The sequence below is a fragment of the Haliaeetus albicilla genome, chromosome 24 (genome assembly GCF_947461875.1).
Source record: "Haliaeetus albicilla chromosome 24, bHalAlb1.1, whole genome shotgun sequence".
NCBI lineage: Eukaryota > Metazoa > Chordata > Aves > Accipitriformes > Accipitridae > Haliaeetus > Haliaeetus albicilla.
This window is the reverse complement of record NC_091506.1, coordinates 1,203,558-1,221,579: the sequence shown is the minus strand read 5'-3', so window position 1 is coordinate 1,221,579 and position 18,022 is coordinate 1,203,558. Positions and strand designations below refer to the sequence as shown.

Genomic DNA, 18,022 nt, shown 5'->3' with positions numbered 1-18,022 from the left:
ATGCACCTAGTACTGCTGCTTGGACGTCATCGGCAATACATAGACACACACCCTGTTCAGTAGTACACGCCAGTGCACTTTTTTTCTCTTTCAATGTTAAAACAACAATATTTGGCATGAAGACAAAATTGAGCTCATGAGCCCACTCTATTGTCCCATTTTGGTGAGTTTTCTGGGGGAGGAAGGCTGGCTTCCCCTCCTCAGCGATGGGCTGTCAGCACAGAGATCAGGTTGCCTCGTGGCAGGTGCAGGAGCACAGGGAAGGTCAAAATGGGTATGAACTGTCTACACTTAAGAGGAAATTTTATTTACAATTTTAATCACTTAGGTGTTTCCCTGCATTTCTTGAATGACTCCCTAGGTGGCAGATGCTACCTTACTTAATGGAGTTATTATTCAATCAATATTTTCTTAATATATTTGGGTGTTTGCTTCTTGATTATAATTTATACTTAAAGGTTGAGTACGAGCATACGGCTAGATTTTGTCCTTTAATCCACAAAGAGGAGCACCTCACCATCCAATATTTCTTCTCCCTTTGACAGGACTCCTTGAGGGAAGAGGCACTCCCCAAGCCAGAGTATGGATAGCGGAGCCAGGTCCATGGATGGTGCCCGAGCCCATGGACACTGCTGAGCCTGGGTGAGTCTGTGTGTTCATCTTCAGCCACTGAAGGAGTTCCTGACCGTAGGATTATTGCACACCACTGCCAAGTTTACTCTTTGGTATCTGGGGAATTCTTTGCAGTATGAATAAGCAACCAGATGTTGTCCTTTTGATTATACAGAAGAGAAGCTCTTGTTGTTCAGTAAGGAAAATGGTGAACAACAGATCTAGTTAAAGTTAGCGGGGACCCCGCTTTACTCAGAAGAGTTTTCCAGTCTACAAGTAGTTTCATGGATTTCAGTGCAATTTGCATATTATGAGCATTAGTCCAATTTCTGTTTTCTCAAGATTTATAGAAAACCAGTACTTCTGAAATACTGAAACAAACCTGATAAATGGCTCTTAACAGACTTGTGACCAACTTACAGAAGGCATCACCACAGTTTGTACTAAAAGCCCACTTTTTTGACAATCTCATCAGAATTTTCAGGGATTAATAAACTGTACATCCATGGCTGGACTGATGGATTTACAGTCAATCCCTTCAAGTGATGGATGAGTACAGGGACATGAGCAGCAGTACTGGGACTTTTTCTGAATCAACTGGAATCAACTGTCTGGGTGGTTTTTTTACTGATGACTATCTCCTTGTACTGTCTCCTTTCATACAGCTTCACAGAGACATATCTGTGACCTTTACAGATGTCACATCAGCAAAGAATAAGGTTCAGTTAAAAAAATGAATATAGTACTTTTGAGATCTGGAGTAAATCAGTGTAGCTTCAATAGAGTCAGCAGAGAGATGCTGATTTACAGACACCAAGGAGCTTGTCCTATGATTACAAATAGTTTGAGTGAATTGTTACTACCATGCCAGTTCAGGGATCTGGTGATTATAAAAGAAAAAGTGTGTGATTCACTGGAATATATGAGCTTTCCCAGCACGTGAAAGTGCAGTGCCTGGAAATGGGCAATAGAACTAAAATACATTTTTTTATTTTTTTTAAGTGGTACATGATAATGTGCATTTGAGACTACCCAATCAAATGCACTCAAAGATCACAACATTAGCAAACTAATACCTACCTTGTTCCACGGCCTCTGAAATTTGATCATACATAACAATTTACCTTTCCGTACCTTAACCGAGGGCAGCCAGCCTTCCTGCGGGGCCAGGCATGAAATCTGGCATCAACCCCTGCGAACGGCTCTGGGAATGCCGCAAGCCTCGAGCTCAGCTGCCGGGACCGGGTCTCCCTGTGCCACAAGCGCCGGGCAGGGCTGCGGACCCGGTCGAACAGGCGCTGCATGAGGGTCTAGGTGCCCTTTGGCGGGGGGGGGGATGTCCACCCCTCGCATCCCCTGCCCAGGGTGAGCCCCCAGCCCCTTCCAGCCAGCTACAGGCTCTAAGACTGTGGGCAAGGAGGGCTGTGTGCTTGGGTACGTTGCAGAGCAGCAATTAGACAACAGGGAAACGTGAAATGGTCAAGAATGTCTTTTTCAACCTTTCTGCTTCTCCCAAAAAAGAATCTCAGCCTGTGCTTTTCTGACTGCAAATATAAACCGAGGTTTATGAACGAGCAAATCTCGGACAAACCTGAGTTCCCGTGTGACCTTTTCATGTTGTTCGGAGTAAAACCTGTGCTTTGGCTGTCTTTGAGGGAACCCAATTTGGGAGTGGCTGCTGTTCCCCTCTTAGCCTATAAAATACTTGAAAACTAATCATTTAATATGTAGTTTAAGATTATGGACTGTCCTTACGTTTCTTATCTCTGAGTTTACTTAGCACTAAGACTACCAAAATAAAATCATCCATTATGCCTGAGATTTTTATTACCTCCTAATGTAAGAGCGGACAAAAGAAATGGGAGATTACTTCAAGCAGTGGGATCTGCAAGTGTGCTGAGCAGCACTGGGGTGAGGCTCAGTACATTTTACATCAGCAAGAGCTCACGGGTGCATTTCCTGAATACACCAAGTACTCCTCTCTTTCAGATTTTGGAATAAAACACAGAGGTGATAGCTTGAAAATAATGGGAAACATTTATGACCCAAGAGTCCTTTTCCACAGAGCTGTGCAGAGGTTCTTCAGTGTCCCACACTGACACTCTCAAGACTTTTGCTACCACTCATAATCAAGTGTATTTACTTCCACAGGGAGCAAAATGCCTCTGCACCCTGTGAGATGATGCAGCAATCCCCATGCCCCACATGAGGGGAGATACGCAGGTAAGAAAATGCCATGTTTCATGCCATGCATGATTGCAGTCTTAACCTACAAAATCCCCACCGGAAGTGATAAAATATCAGATGTGTTAATGCAATTGCTCTGAAACAGAGCTGGGAAGCTTTATAAAATATATTTACTGCTGTTATGATGTGTGTTGCTCTCAGGGGACAGGGGACTTAAAAGTAGCAGCCAGTAAAATCCATGTCAGCTTGTGGATTATCATTAGAGATCACAACTCGCATAGCACTTGGTTTTGTCTTTTTATAGTTCACTGTTCAGTTCAAAGTGGAACTGGACATCAAGGATGCCGTCGGTGTGTGAGAGGAATTATCAGCAGGTCGTTTGAGCAGGTGACTTGGGCTCTGTTCTTCTGTATGCTACTGCCCTTTTGGGTTTCTTTTGTTTTCTTTTTTTTTTTAACCAACTTGTTTTCCTTACCTTGACCAAGAGTTTTAAACCTTATGCAACCCTACATACAATCATTTTAATTAAGATCAACAGTGCACTTTGAAATCTTCAAATAAAAGGCAGCCTATAAATGCAACAAATTAAATTTCCAAGAGGAGTTAGGCAAGATAAGAAAAGTTCCAACCCCCATATTTGCATTTTAAGGAAATTTGAAGAATCTGGGACCTAAGTATATTCTAGAATATTTTTAGATCTAGGCATTTCACTTCTATTATTCAGGTCAAAACAACACTCTATGTACCCTTCACCTTTGAGGTATTTTGTCTCTACTTTTTGAATTCAGCTTTTCAAGTCTGTTTTATAATTTAGGTAATTAGTTGGGTAGTGTGTAGGTATGTATTCACACATATACATGTTTTTATGACTAGTTTGACTTTAGAAATAAAGAGAGAGTTTCCAATGCTGCAAACACTTCCACATGCACTTAAACATAATGTAATTAATGCCATGGAGATTACTAAAGGAAAACAAAATGCATTCCTGAAGACGATGGGGACCATTCACTTACATTACCAAAGCAAGATTAGAGATTTTTGTCATATAAATGGTCAGCTGAGAAATTCCCAAGTAAGTAAACTGAGAGTAAAAATTGCTATTTTTTCTAGTGTCCATTTTGCTTTCAGCACAGGTTTGTTTATGGGATTTTTTAGAGCCATTCTGGAATACTCAGAGGCAGGGGGTAAATTAAATGGAATGAAATAAACACAGGTTCCTGCAATTCTTGTGTCAAAATCCTTTTTTGGGTGGAACTCTGAAAATCTGGGAAGTTCTCACAGACACACATGCCAAGGTCCTTCGAGCGGCTGGCTTAGCCTTGTAGTGCTTGTTGTCTGCAAACAAGTACATTAATATTGCAGTGATTTATCTACTGGAGAATGAGGTTCTCGCTGGATTGCAGAATGCATCTGGACCAGCCTAATGAGCACATTCTTCACCATCAGAGAGGCTGTGGAGGGCTTGCAAATATTTTAGACATGATTCACAGAGCCAAAAAGTCTTGTTTACTGATATGCTATTTATACCTAGCTCAATTAAACCTCTTTGGAAAAAAAAAAAAACAATCAAGGATGCCAACACTGGCAATGCTGTTGGAAGTGAGTATCTCCTCATTAAAAAGGTTAGAAAAACACCATTAATAATTTTGATAGATTCTTTTGGGCGTATTTATGCCCTAGTCTTTGTCCAACTGCATCAAGTATGCTATATGGTGCAATTCTGGCAGCAGACAAGATCAGTCAGAGTTTAACCATGTCCCGGCAGCAGTCAGTCTCAGGGCCCACATTCTTGGCGATGAGCTTTGCCCCCCGCCAGCCCAACCTTCACTCTGCCAGGAGGTGAGCTGCCAGCAGTGCACAGTCTGCGGTGCACTGGCCCTGCTGGGCTAGCACGGGGGCTCTGGGGCAACCGCCCCCAAGGTAGGGACAGATCTGGGAAATCTCCTGAAACCCAAGACCTGCAGCTCCCTCCTGGGAGCAACACTCTCATGTCAAGGTGTTTCCTGAGCAGAAATGTCTCTGCTTGGTCCAGCTCCTTATTAGCACCTGGTAGAAAAATAATTGCTAATTCTTGGTGCTGAGTAGTTGCAAAGCCTTGGGGGATAGAGACAGAGGAGAGGGCGGTGTGAGCTGCAAGGTGCGTGGCAAAGGCGTGAAGAAGAGACACAGAGGGACATGCAGGAAGCAAGCGGCTTTGCTGAGGTCAGATCGGTTCCCGCAGGTCCTGATTTCATAAGCTAGAAAAGAGGTAAATCGCCAGAAGGTTCCATCCTTTGTGTTAGTTGCAGGCTTAGAGAGATTGGTGTCTGTTCAAAGGAGAAAGGTAAAGAATAATTCATATCATTTGAATCTCAGTTTCTTGGAAATCCAGGTCTTTCAAACCTGGTGGTTAAAAAAATCAAAGCTATATGCGTAAAGTTCAATGTACTGCAAAGTGCTGTTTCCTGGAGCCTTCACAGTGGAATGAAATACCTTGCCTTGAAATTCAGATTAATGTACGTAGACTCTTTCTGGTGCATGAACCAGCTAGAGCTTTTGAAGGTGTCTCCTTGTACAGTGTGGCCATACCTTATTCAACCCCTTGACCAAGAGCAAGAAGCCTGTGAGATAAGCATGAATGTTGATGTGGCAGTGAGCACCAGGAGCATTGACATAAAATATTGAGATGTAAATTAGTGGTGGAAAGTAAGCACAACAGCCTTTATATAACGCTTTAAAATGATGTACCCATTAAATAATAAAGGTTTTGTTCCCTTAATACACTATTAATAAATTTCAAACCGTCATATCTTTAAAAAAGTGTACTTCAGTCAAGTGGAAAGCAGACTAATGTGGATTTAGAAAGAGGTTGGGAGTGCAACAAATTATAAATGCTTTCTACTTTATCAGCATTACAGTGTACTATTAATTTTAAAAATAGCTTTTAAAAACATACATGGCATACCATAATGGAGATGGCTGTGTTTCAATACATCATCCTGATGACTCTTTCCACAGCAATGAGTTATGCAGACGCGCCAAGCTCTGTTTTGCAAATATGGTATGTACCATGCTGCAGCTGAAAGTTAAAAAAAGCAGGTTTGTCTTTTGATTCAAGATTGTGCTCTGCTGGGACTTCCGAGTGCGAGTGCTTACGGATATGCTCTGTGTGTGCATCAAAGGCCGGGTCACTCCCTCCCACTGCGTAGCTCTCAAGGAAGCACCATCCCTGCGAAATTTCCGTTGTTCAAGGTCCCCATGGAGAGCTGGAATCAGACCACTAATACACATTTCGAATGATTAAAAATAAAGATGTTAATGGAAAATGCTAATGTAACTGAGTAGCTCCTTTAAAATACTTTGTCTATAAAAGTTTTCAGTGCTAATTGGCATAAGCATCTTTAGAATGGTGCGTTATGTCTGTCTAAATGATGAAGGAGGTAGTTGCCATAGCAAGGACTGTTTTTATTGACTGCTTAAAGGAAAGAGACACATAAAACCATAACTGAGGCCAGAAAATGAATTAGAAAAATCCCTGGGTAGCTCTAACTTATACTCGAGCTTTCTTGCTTGCCTTTTTTCTATTTTTCCTTAGACTGCACAGTTCTCTACTTCTCATAAAATAGCAATTACAAATATGACAGAAGTCAGCGACCCATTTCGGCAGCCCTCAAAGGCTGGGGTAAAGCTCTGCCTTCTCACAGGCTGGAAGGGCCCCACAATCCCCAGACCCGATGTCCCCAAGCTTTCTGCTCAGCCTTTAACATGTCCCCAGGTGAGCAGCGTGGGGCTGGGAACAGAGACAGAGTTTGGATCATTTAAGGCATCAGGAATATACACTTGGGTTTCTCTCTCACACATGGCCTCTTTTGTATGCACTCAGATGTGAACCCCAGTTCAAGCTTTCTCTTCAGCTGTGTCATTCCTAACTTTTCTCCCCCAATATTTATGCGCAGAACTATATTGTCACTTTCCTTGCAGATTAGAATATTACTTATAGAGCATGTATGTGCTGCATTAATGTGTTCCCTACTCCCATTTTATTTTATTTAGTAACATAAGAATATCAATAATTTAATCACCATTTACTGGCTACCTAATTCAACCCAAAAGACCAGAATTCACTAAAAGGCAGAAGATTTGTTCTCTGAAAACATTAGAATAATGATCGGGCGCTAGCTCAAGCTGTAATGATAAGGTTAGCAAAGTAATTTATTTTATTACTTTATCACTTATAAAAAATAAATTTGTCCACCTAGAAATAGCAAACTCCATTTACCTGTGTACTGCTCTGATCAACATCCTTCCTTCAGGCTTTCACTCTTGCGTTCCTACCAGCATATGTCTACTGAGCTCATCAGTTTTTGTCTCCTGTTGGGGACTACGGTAATTGATCTGCCTTTGTGCTCTTTTATGCCAATGTCCGGTTACGTGGATTTGGAGCTGCATTATTATATTCTTAGTCAAATGAATATCAGATGCAAAACCATCTCTCTTCATAATGCTTATGTAGCACTCTCTTTCCTCTGTTGTTGATGTGATTATACAGGTAAATAATTCCGCTGGAACCGTCCTGTATAAAGTCTTTGTAATGACAGGTACAAGGAAATTCCTTTGCCCAGATTTACTTCCACATGCTGCTATGCAACTAGGAGCCATAAATCTGGCTTCGTCTGCAGCCAATAGCCACATTCCAAAATCATGTTGTGAATGTGTGTGTGTGTGTCAGGCTGTGATAAATGAACACACACACAATGGTTACAATCAGCTGTCACCAGCAATTTTCTTTCTTTCTTTCTTTCTTTCTTTCCTTCCTTCCTTCCTTCCCAAATTTTCCCAGTACTTCATATGTAAGTTTAATATCCAAAGGCACCTTCTCCAGACTATAACTCAGACCATCATGTGATGCTTCCATAAAAACAGTTTCAGAGTTCCTACTCCCTAATATGAACACCATGAGCACACAATACACTCATCGATTACAAACACATTCGGCAGGTTCAAATTTGTTGCAAAGGCTGTCCCCCTTCACTTTATGCCAGATCGTGTATTGTGTCCATGCTAGGCCAGCTTTACAACAGGTCAGATACAAACACATTCGGCAGGTTCAAATTTGTTGCAAAGGCTGTCCCCCTTCACTTTATGCCAGATCGTGTATTGTGTCCATGCTAGGCCAGCTTTACAACAGGTCAGATATCATCTGTTTTCTCACATCCAGTAGAGAAGTGTGAGTCAACATCAGTATCAACTTAGCATGCTGGCTAGAATACCAGGAGTTTAACTGGGTATTCATCTGTGCTGTACATCAAATCTATATGCTGGGTCCTACAAAAGGACACAGACTTCGTCTTAATGGTCGTGGAACCCCTGCCTGCAGAGCAGATTAAGTCTGTTTGTGTAGCATCCAGATATGCTGCAAGCTGTAACATCATTCTCTCATTTTTCCTATTATGTTATGATCAACTGCTATTATTCGAGATTATTTCAGCTCAATTCATGATGCACACACAGAAAAATGTTCCGCACCATCATTCTGAGAGTAAGCTATCTAACTTAAATGAAACATGATCGTTTCTGCTTCAAGCAAATGAGAAGAGAATTTCTATTTTGCACATCACCGAGTTCTACATTTTGGCATTGTTTATTTTACTGAGCCTACATTACAGAATTAAAATATTAATATATTGGCATTATTTAGATGGTACCTTGAGTATGTCTCCCATTTATATGAATTTCCCAGGAGGGAGATGTTTCAAAGACCCAATCAGAGAACAGAAATAACTCTATCTTTTGAAACCATGAAACATCCTCTCCCTTATTCCCAATTACAGATTTCAGTGCTGCATCCCTCAGAAATCACCAACAATGTGCTCAGCACATCAGTCATCCCATGTCCTCTGTTCAGCACCTCTGGCCATATATCTCGGCTCCATTTCTAGTTTCCCAGTTCAGCAGTCCCACCTTTCCCTGTTTCTGGGCTGTTTTTCCATCACCTTCCCAACGCTCTGGGGTAAAGGACAGAGGGTGCTTGAGCGTTAGGGTGTAGACTTGTTCAGGCGGGTTTGGTAGGAAACGTTCTGCTGGGAGAGGCCCAATGGTGATTAATAGAGAACCCCAAAAGTAGTTTACATTTCCCAGAATATGTGGAACTGTTATGCTGTCTCAGTGAGCAGCATCCACTGGCTTCCAGCAGCGATCCAGTGTGTGCGTATGCTCTGGCCCCAGAAAGAGAATCACCCGAGAAGTCTCTGAGACAATCTAGATGGAGGGAAACGAGTGTGTTGATGGGAAGTAATGGTTTTATGGTGCCCCACATCTCAACTGGGGACTGGAAAATCTTGGGTCTACTTTCCCCCTCCTGCAGCATTCTGAGTTTTCATGAGCCTTGCTATGAGAGCAGGGGAGGAGTGTCTGACCCCGGTGTTTGTATGTCCCCATGGCAGTTGACCAAACTTGACTAAAAACATGAAGGGTTTTGTTGGGAAGTGTCATTTTCAGATGTGCTTCTCTCCCATCCTGACTCTTTGGACAGAGATATGTTTTAATAACCCCCCCACCTCCATGCTGATTCCGACTGTGAGCTCCTAAAAGCAGCCCTGAGCCAAAGGAGGGCATATTTTCCAGTGACAGGTTGAAAGAGTTACAGCCCCTTAAATCAAATTAGTAGACAGCATCTGAGTGGGAGCCTCTGTGAGATGAATGAGCTGGCAGTTTTTAAAGAGTAACAACGAGGTAATAAACAAGATTAACACAAAACTAATGGAGGAATGGAGATAAATACGGGGAATGTCCATGTAATGTCAGAGGGGTTGCATGCCAGACTTCTGGCAACGTGCTTGAGACAGGAGTAGGTAACTCGTACCTACTAAATCACAGCTATAAATCCTATGCTGTGTTAACAGAACATGAATGATCTGCTCTGAAATGAATGGGAAAAAGAAAGAGAATTCACTGTTCATGATAAAAAGAGCTGCTATCCTAAGCTGCTCCTTTTTGCTCAAGCCAGGTTTGGAAAGGCACTTCAGCTGCCCGATGATGCAGGTAGGCGTGCACGTGGCATTCAGCCTCCCAGCTTCAGAAAGATGCCACCTGAGGAAGTCTGTGTGCTCGGAGAGCCACAAAAATGGCTCCCACAGCTGTTGTTTTGACAAAAAGAGGAAATGTATACTGGCAAGTTGATTCCAAATTACATACCAAGACCAAAAGGAGGTGAAAATGGCCCGTTCCTTCCCTTCCAGTCTGAGCAGATCCCTTTCAAAAGGTAAGACAGCCTACACCAACCCATGAACCTGCATCACGGGTTTACGAAGAGATTTCAGGGTGTCAGATCCCCAGGCATGGTCTGAAGTCTTAGTCATTTCTGGTTAAACATTAATTAAACAAAGGCATTTATTGGTTAATAGGTGGACTTCTTACTAACAGAAGTACAAAAGCCTCTCCAAAGGAACAGATGATTTTGTGGCTACAGCACAAGACTGACCCTTTGCAGCTCTGATGCAGGACTTCCCTGTTAGCGTAAGCAGGTCTTGTAAAGTTCCTTGTCCTTCAAACTCATTTGGACAAAATCTGGGCAAGGTAAGGGATAATATCTTTTATTCTGTGACCTGATACACTTGGAAAAAGAAGCCAAGCTTTTGAACTGACAGACTTCATCAGATCCCAGCTCTGCCCACCTCAGAGGTTCCAGTTGTATCAGTGGGTCTGGAGAGGTTTACCTTCTCTCTACAAACCTTCATCCTTCTGTCCTCAGACCATCAAAGTCTAACAAGAGGATTATTTGCCTGCTCCTCTGGAGCTATTGAGTGTGACTGTGCAAACACATGGTTACAGTCCAGCACTTGTCAAGTACGTTTTTATTAGCATCCACACCTGGAGAACAATGAAAGATGAGACATTAACAGGGGCTTGAAGGGCTGTGAAGTGAAGAAAAGCCCGTAGCACAGTGTTCTGAGCTCTGCCTGAGACCTTGAGAGCTACCAGAGCTCATGCCACCGGCACAAACACAGTAATTAGCGACGTGAGAGCAGAGACAGATGCAGAGCTGATCACACAGGAGCCATCCTAGCAAACGGGCTTGCAAAAGTCTCATTGCAAGGCAGAGTTTGTCATTTGCAGCTGGGCTCACGTTTTAGGCATGTAAGCTCATACTTGGATTGAAATCCTTTGGTGGTGTTTGGTGCCCTTACAACCATTTGAGCAAATAATGGAAACTATTACATTTCTGAGTTTGTCTGCCACTGCTCAGAAACAGCTCGTATGGTACAGAGATGCCTTTCATTTTTAAGTGCTGCACAGTTTCAACTTGCAAGAACATTTGATAAACTGTAGCTAAACTATAGGGAAATAAATACTTTCTTTTAAATCCATAGTTGTTTTTTGAACTTGTGAGCAACCAGTTAAGCTAGATGGATTTAGAAAGGCCCTACAGTGTTTTTCTGTTGAAATACCAAATGATAAACACCATTTTTCTTGTGTCCCTGCAGAAACAAGACAGCCCAGGGTAACATAAAATTTTCTCCTACTTCCTTCCAACAATGGCACATTTCTTCTTTTAGAGGCTGATTAATATTTATTACTATAGTAAATGGCAACTTAAATATATGCTAGCAGTTCTGCAGTATATCATTAATTTAAGCAAACAGGACACCTGCTATCAAACTACAATGGGTCCTTCTACAATGAATAATGGCGGTGATATGGCACCCTTTTAAAAGGAATTACTGAAGCATCGTGATACTGATTTAAATGGCAACACGTTACCATGCAGAAGCAGATCATTCCAACCGGTAGATACGATTACACGGGCAATCAATAAGTGAGGAGCCTTAGGTTATGCACTGCGAGTGGCAACAAAAAAATAAGAAAGTGGGAAAACAGTCACAACCTGAACATGAAAATTAGTGTTCTCCTCCCATTGGATACTAAGAGAAGTCCTTCATCATTTGTCCATCCTCTGGGTGCAGGGATGCATTCGGCGAGGCTGGCAGGTATTACTGCATATTTTGTAAAATAAAATTCTTCTGAAAGAGGGTTTGAAGTTGCAGCTGGGAGACAGACTTTTGGGACTGTTTTTCAATTAAAAAGATATTTTGCAGGGGAGGAATCTCTGTTTTCGAGTATTTTTCTTTTTGAGATTCCTGAGTTGTTTTCAGATGTGCCTTTTGGAAAGTTAAAAGGGGACTCTTAGTGTCAAAATGAAAAACTATTTAATCCATAAAACTACATACCAGACTCCAAAGAGTAGCATCAGATAAGGTTAGTTCTACTTTGTTAATGGTTCTATTTTTTAATTACAATGATCTGCAAAGTTACTTTTGTTAGTTTTGTATTCCTGCACTGCTAAGATTTCTCACTCTGACAGTAAAGGTTTAAATGCTGTAACACTTCAGTCTTCAAATAAAGGCAGCTCAAACCGCCTGATACAGGCACATCCAGAGAGGGTGACACAAATACTTGGTGCAGGACCAAATCAGAAGGCCACTACTTTATTTACATATACTTACGATGCACAATAAGGAACCAGGGTTGCTGGATCAGTAGGTCCCCACCATTTGCAAGCTAAAAGACCTATAGCTCTGAACCAAACTGCTTCTGCTCTGGGACGGCTTCACCGTGGCTCAGGCACCACAACGGGCTCCCATGGTCATGATCGCTAACGGCTGATCTTTGCCTGCCCTGCCACCCTCATCATCCCCATCGCCTTTCCCACCGCATGACTGCCCAGCGCCCTCCGGATCCGTCTGCTGACCTTTTACAGCCACATACGTCAGCTAAGCACAGCCCTTCACCCCGGGACATCCTTTCTGGGACATTTCTTAGTTTCTCTGTGCACACCCACAGCTTTCTCAAGAGCTTTTGCCTCATTCGGATTGAATTTCCTCCCTTCCCAGATTTGTCTTCCAACCAGGTGGGATAAAGCCGCTCCTTCCTCGGCAGCGTGGCCAGCTGGGCAAGGGATGCTAACCGGGCGACGGAGATGTGATATGGCAGCCCCGTGATGCCCTCCGCTCTCAGCACTGGGCAAAGCTAATGCCAACCACGGAGCTTTGCCCATCGCGGCACCAGTCCCTCGGGAGCCCGGCGGCGGGTCCTGCAGCCCCTGGGCAGCAGTGAGCCGTCAGCTCCGGCCGGACCCCCGGGCAGCGCGGGGCCAGCCAGACCCCGCCACACCAGCATGGTGTGGTTCCGGTGGCTGCTTTGGCTCAGCACAGAAGCTGGTTGTGCCGGGCAGGCGATTCCCGACGGGTCCGTCTGCACTGGAATAACTTCCTCTGAGCAGCACGGCCAAGGCAAAAGTAAAAAAAAGTCCTTGATTCACAACAAAAGGGCAAAAAGGATGATTCATTTTCTTCATAAACGCTATATGTCATTTCTTACTTTATAGATAGGCTTACAGAATTCAGAGACTCAGACTGATACATGATTTTAAGAGCTTTACTCACTACAAATAATCTTTTGATGATGAAACTAACTGCGTAAAGCTTTGGAAGAAAGACCTTGCATGAATATAGCCAAATTAGGAAACCCATATCATAACAGCTGTGTTCATAACCACTTGTATTGCTGTTTTATTTTGTAATCTACATTACTGGATCTATTTTTGACTACAAACTAGATGACTCATTTGATCACGACCAATGAAAAAAACATAGTATGTTGCCACAAAATATTTCTTAGAGTTGATGCAGTATTTTTTTTCTTTCCACTGCAATCATATATCTCTTTACAACCAACCATGGGCAAAATCAGCACATAAAGGAATTTGGCTTGTTTTATTCAATAATCAATAGAAAAGGAGCTGACTGGATTTAATTGTCATTTGTCTGCCTTTTTGATTAGTTTCTTCCACTTATTCTTCTGTCTTTTTCCTTTGATTGTGTTGCTTTGACTGAGATGAAAATTTCTCCAAAAATATTTCAACCAAATCTGTAGTTTCACTACTACGTTCACAGAAGAGGGGCAAAAGCTTAACCAAAAGCAGCTGTGGAGCCGTATTTTCTACTTCATTTATCTCTTTATGTTTGTACAAAAGAGAAAAATTGAAAATTAGCCAAGAATGTAATACCACAAATTCTCTCACTAGAAAACACAGCATAGTTTGCAGTAATCCCTTTAACCATAGCATTAGCTTCTTGATCTGCAGCGCACAAACTCTGCTGTCAAAGAGACGAAAGACTTCACCAGCTCACGCAGACCCCCGGTCGCTGAGGCTGTGGTGGTCCACACCAGCACATGGGGGTGTGCCGTCTGTGACTTCAACTAGTTCATGGCATCATAAATGTTTATAGTTGTTGGCCATTTCTGTTGTCTCTGGGCCAAATTTTCACTTGCCTCAGTCAACAAGCAAGTCAAGCAGCTCTTTTAAATTAACGGTATCAGCGTGGATCTACCCTGAGGGGCAGAGCAGCACCGACTGCTCTGCAAGGCTCACGTTAGCTCTGTCAGCCCAGCGGCATCAGCCTTCTGGTTAACAGCAAAATTCATTTTCAGCTCCAAGGTTTCATTCCCCTTTCTGCAGCGAGGCTTTTTATTTCTTCACAACAAAGCAGGTCAGCATCAATTCCAGGCAGAAACTTGGCCCTTTCCTCCATCTGAGATTCCTGAAGAAATCAAGAAACTCTTAAGAAAACCTTCCTGCTCCTGCTGGTGTCCAGGCAGGGCTCCTGCTCCCCACGGGCAAAGACCTCCAGCGGATGCACGGGCAAGAGCACGTGGGTTTGCGCCCGCCGTGATGGCAATCCAGATCCGAGGTCTGGCACGAAGGACTGCACTGACCACGTTGGAACCCACCTCCTGCCAAGGACGGATCCTGCCAAGGTCCGTGCTGTGTGTCCCTGGGCACGCGGCGGGGATTGCGTGCCACAGCCAGGGGTGACACGTGGGTGGTGGCAAAGGAGGGGACAGGGAAGCTCCAGCCCAGCGAGCTGATCTGGTAAATCACTGGTCAGCTGCAACGACCCTGGGAGTTTGTCTTAATTTAGACGGTGCCTGTCCGCACCTCAGCACCTGATGGGCTCCTCTCCTGTTTCACCCTCTTCTTCCCACTTTTTGGGGGGTCTCCACTGCACGAGGACAAAGCCCTTGAGGTGGGCTTGCCGGCTCCAGACGCAGCGCTGACGTGCACACTAGAGACCTGGGCTCGGCGAGCTGCTCCCTCTCTGCCAAGGGGAGCATCTGGTGAGAGGGTGCAGGGTTCGGGAAGGGGCAGGGAGGACGTGGCCTTCTCTCTCCAGATTCAAAAGTCAGAAGGGCTGAAAAGCAGCTTGCTCCATTCTTCAAAGCCATGCCTGAAACAATACGAGAGGCAGGAATATAAATGAGGCATAAAGCTGCAAACTCAACTGCGTTAGACCTTGCAAAATCCATCTTAGCAAGTACAGATTGTGACCTGAGAAATGGGTATTGCTTAAGACGCTTTAAATCACAGAGAATGATGCACTAGGAGAGACGGCCCTCCACAGATGACCTAATACGTCTTTTCCTCCCCTGTCCTCAGTGACTCCAATAAACTCCCGACCTTGCAGACCAATCAAGAGGAACTCAAAGGAGATGGGAAGTCTGTCTTCACCTTCAGCATCTTGTCAGAAGAAGCAAGCAGCTCTGCTTGGTTCAGAAACAATTACTAATGCCAACCTCTTACTGCCATTATATCAGCTAGCAACTATTTTTTTGTTCGTGGCACAGGCTTCTGCCTTCAGAGCTCAGCTGACCACCGAGCACACTTCAGGAAGCTATAGTCTGGTGACATCTCTGTGGGGATAGTTTTGTCCTGATAAAAGCTGCCAGTGAATCAACAGGAAGCTGAAATCTCTGCTTCTCATAATTGAGCATCTTTCCCCTTTTTCCATTTGTCGGCAATTTATGGGGAATGACTACTACAGAGACTTAACTGTGTTTAGTCATAGGATGATTTTGTCTCTTCCTAGCAAAGAGCTAAGTATAGCGCAGACTCATTATTCAGAGGCCGTCAGTGATAACTGGCGTTGGCATCCTTCCCGAGGCACAGTTTGAGCAGCCGGGTCCTCCTCGGAGCCGACTTTAACTTGCCTTTGCCTCTCCCTGACTGCACTTTGCCCTGCTTCGCAACCTGCCGTGACGCTGGGGCAGATCTCATCCTCAAAGACAACATTTATGGCTGTTATTCTTGATGACAGGCTGAATTGTTCAGAAACATAGGAACTAAAACAGTCACCGTCCAGCTTGGCTGAGTTTCCTGTCTCGGAGCGCAGCCACTGTCAGGTGCTTCTCAAGGGGTTTCTGAACATCAGAAATAATCCGCCCTCAATAGGGCTTCTCGCTCTGGCTACGCTTAGCTATCGCTTGCCATCCTTTATTTGTGTTATCATTAATTATAACAATTCCATATGTATTTTTTATTGTGAATATAAGCGTCTGGGATGTTTTTAAATCTTATTCTAATCTTGGTTTTATTATCTTCCAATATTAAGAAATCATAGAGCCTAATTACACACTGTGTCAAGCATTGTTTCCATGCTGATGAAAAGCCTTCGCTAGACGGGGAGGAGAGCCTGGTCATTGCCCTTGCATCCAGAGCCTGCTGGTGCACAGCTCTACAGCTGCTGTTTAGAACTAAAACCAAGAAACAAAAAAACCCCAAACCCAGCACTTTTCCATGTAACGTCTCTCCGCAACACGGATTTGCCACCCACAAACAGATGCCTTTCTCTCCGTGCTTGTCTGAAGCGCGTCTCTCAGCTCCGGGCAGGCGCAGGAGCGGTGGGGGGACCTGCCACAGCTGTCCCTGGGGCTGGGTGGCAGCTCCCTGTTGGGTGCTGGCCCGTCCCGCCGTGTCTCGTGGCTCCCAGAAATCCCTTTGTAAGTTCTTTCCTATTTCCCAGGTTGCCACATGCATGCGTGCATTGGGAAAGTGAGGTAATGTCACCCCATTGCCATTTCAAATGTTTCCTGGGGCTGCCAAGCCCTTCATGGCACGGGTTTGAAAAACAATATCCCTGTGCTGTTCCCTCTCCTCGCTCCCAAAATGCCCCTGGAAGGTCAGGTTCAAAAGCCCTCCCCAGAGGGACTTTCTCTCTCCAGAATTTCTCTTCTGTCTTTGCTTTTTATTTTTTGTGGATGTTTAAACACCTCTTCTAAAAAAATGCAGACATTCGCTCTGTGTGTCAGGGCACAGTCCCACTCCCCGGGGGGGGTCACCAGCCCCTAATGCCTTTGGCCTGTTCGCTGTATCAGGCCAGTATTACCTACACGGCTCCATTCCGATTATTTCTCGTGAACAGAATGAATCCATTCTCCTTGGGCTGGATCCTGGGAGGCATTGGCCACTCGGTCCTGCGCTGGAGAGGGAGAGCACCCAGCATTGCACAGGGCTGCAGAGGAGAACTTGGCATTCACCAGCTGTACAATGATGTCATCACTGTCCCCGGGTGATTTTGAGGCACGATTGGAGAATTCAGCAACTGCTGAGGCACCGTGCAGATTTACCCCTCTCTGCACAGACCAAGGCAATACATCCCGTAGCTGGAAGCAGCAGAAAGTCCTTATCTTCTTCTGCAGTCTGAGGAACCATGTAGGCAGCAAACCAGAGCGTGGCTGGAGCATGAGACGTGAAATACAGGCGCCTGCGTTGCATTCCCAGTCTCCTCCCAGTGAGGTGCCAGTCTCTGCCGCCATTCACTCATTTTCCTTTCCACACGGTCGCTGTACATTGTATTATATTTTGGAAAAGCATATCCAGGTGCTGGGGACAAAATGCCCTGTGAGCTCTAATAAATCCTACCAGGGTCACATGCAGCAGCAGATGAGCAAAAGGGACATGATTAATCGTGAAGCACTCTCAGAAACTGAATACAGGTCAAAATAAGCCCGGGATATCTGTTTTCCTTCTCTGCAGGAAAGTATGCAAGAAATCTCAGAAAAATGTACCAACGTGTGAACTATTAAATCAACACAAGAGTTTAGGAATTTTTTTTCAAATTACAGTTGCAAAGAGATGGTTCAGTCCTGAGCTGTGGTTGTGTTCCCAGCTCCTGGTAGCTCTGCTTTGATCACAGAACGTAAGGAGGCAGTCGGATCCTGGTTTCTGTTATTTCAGCATGGGTTTTTCCTGGACTCAGGCACAACGAGGAAGGGAGAACAGCAGGGAACAGCGAAAGGGGGAGAGAGCTGGGAGCAGGAGCACGCGGAGCCCTCTTACCCTCACCTGCACAAAGGGGCTCTGTGCCAGGCCTCCTGGCCAAAGCAGGAGCAGGCAGGAACATTAGTT

The 18,022-nt window shown here is 44.3% G+C and overlaps 1 long non-coding RNA gene across 2 annotated transcripts; it reads right to left on the bottom strand.

Annotated features, from left to right (window-relative positions):
• Positions 1–9,620: 9,620 nt before the first annotated feature.
• On the bottom strand, positions 9,621–15,289 carry LOC138690823 (uncharacterized). 2 transcript variants are annotated; one of them, XR_011329624.1, is made up of 3 exons: positions 14,777–15,288; positions 12,683–14,378; positions 9,621–11,936 (listed from the first exon to the last, which is right to left on the bottom strand). It is a non-coding gene; the product is annotated as an uncharacterized lncRNA (long non-coding RNA). The 2 variants fall into 2 exon arrangements; XR_011329623.1 differs by having other exon boundaries at positions 10,102–10,647; positions 11,663–14,378; positions 14,777–15,289.
• Positions 15,290–18,022: the final 2,733 nt, after the last annotated feature.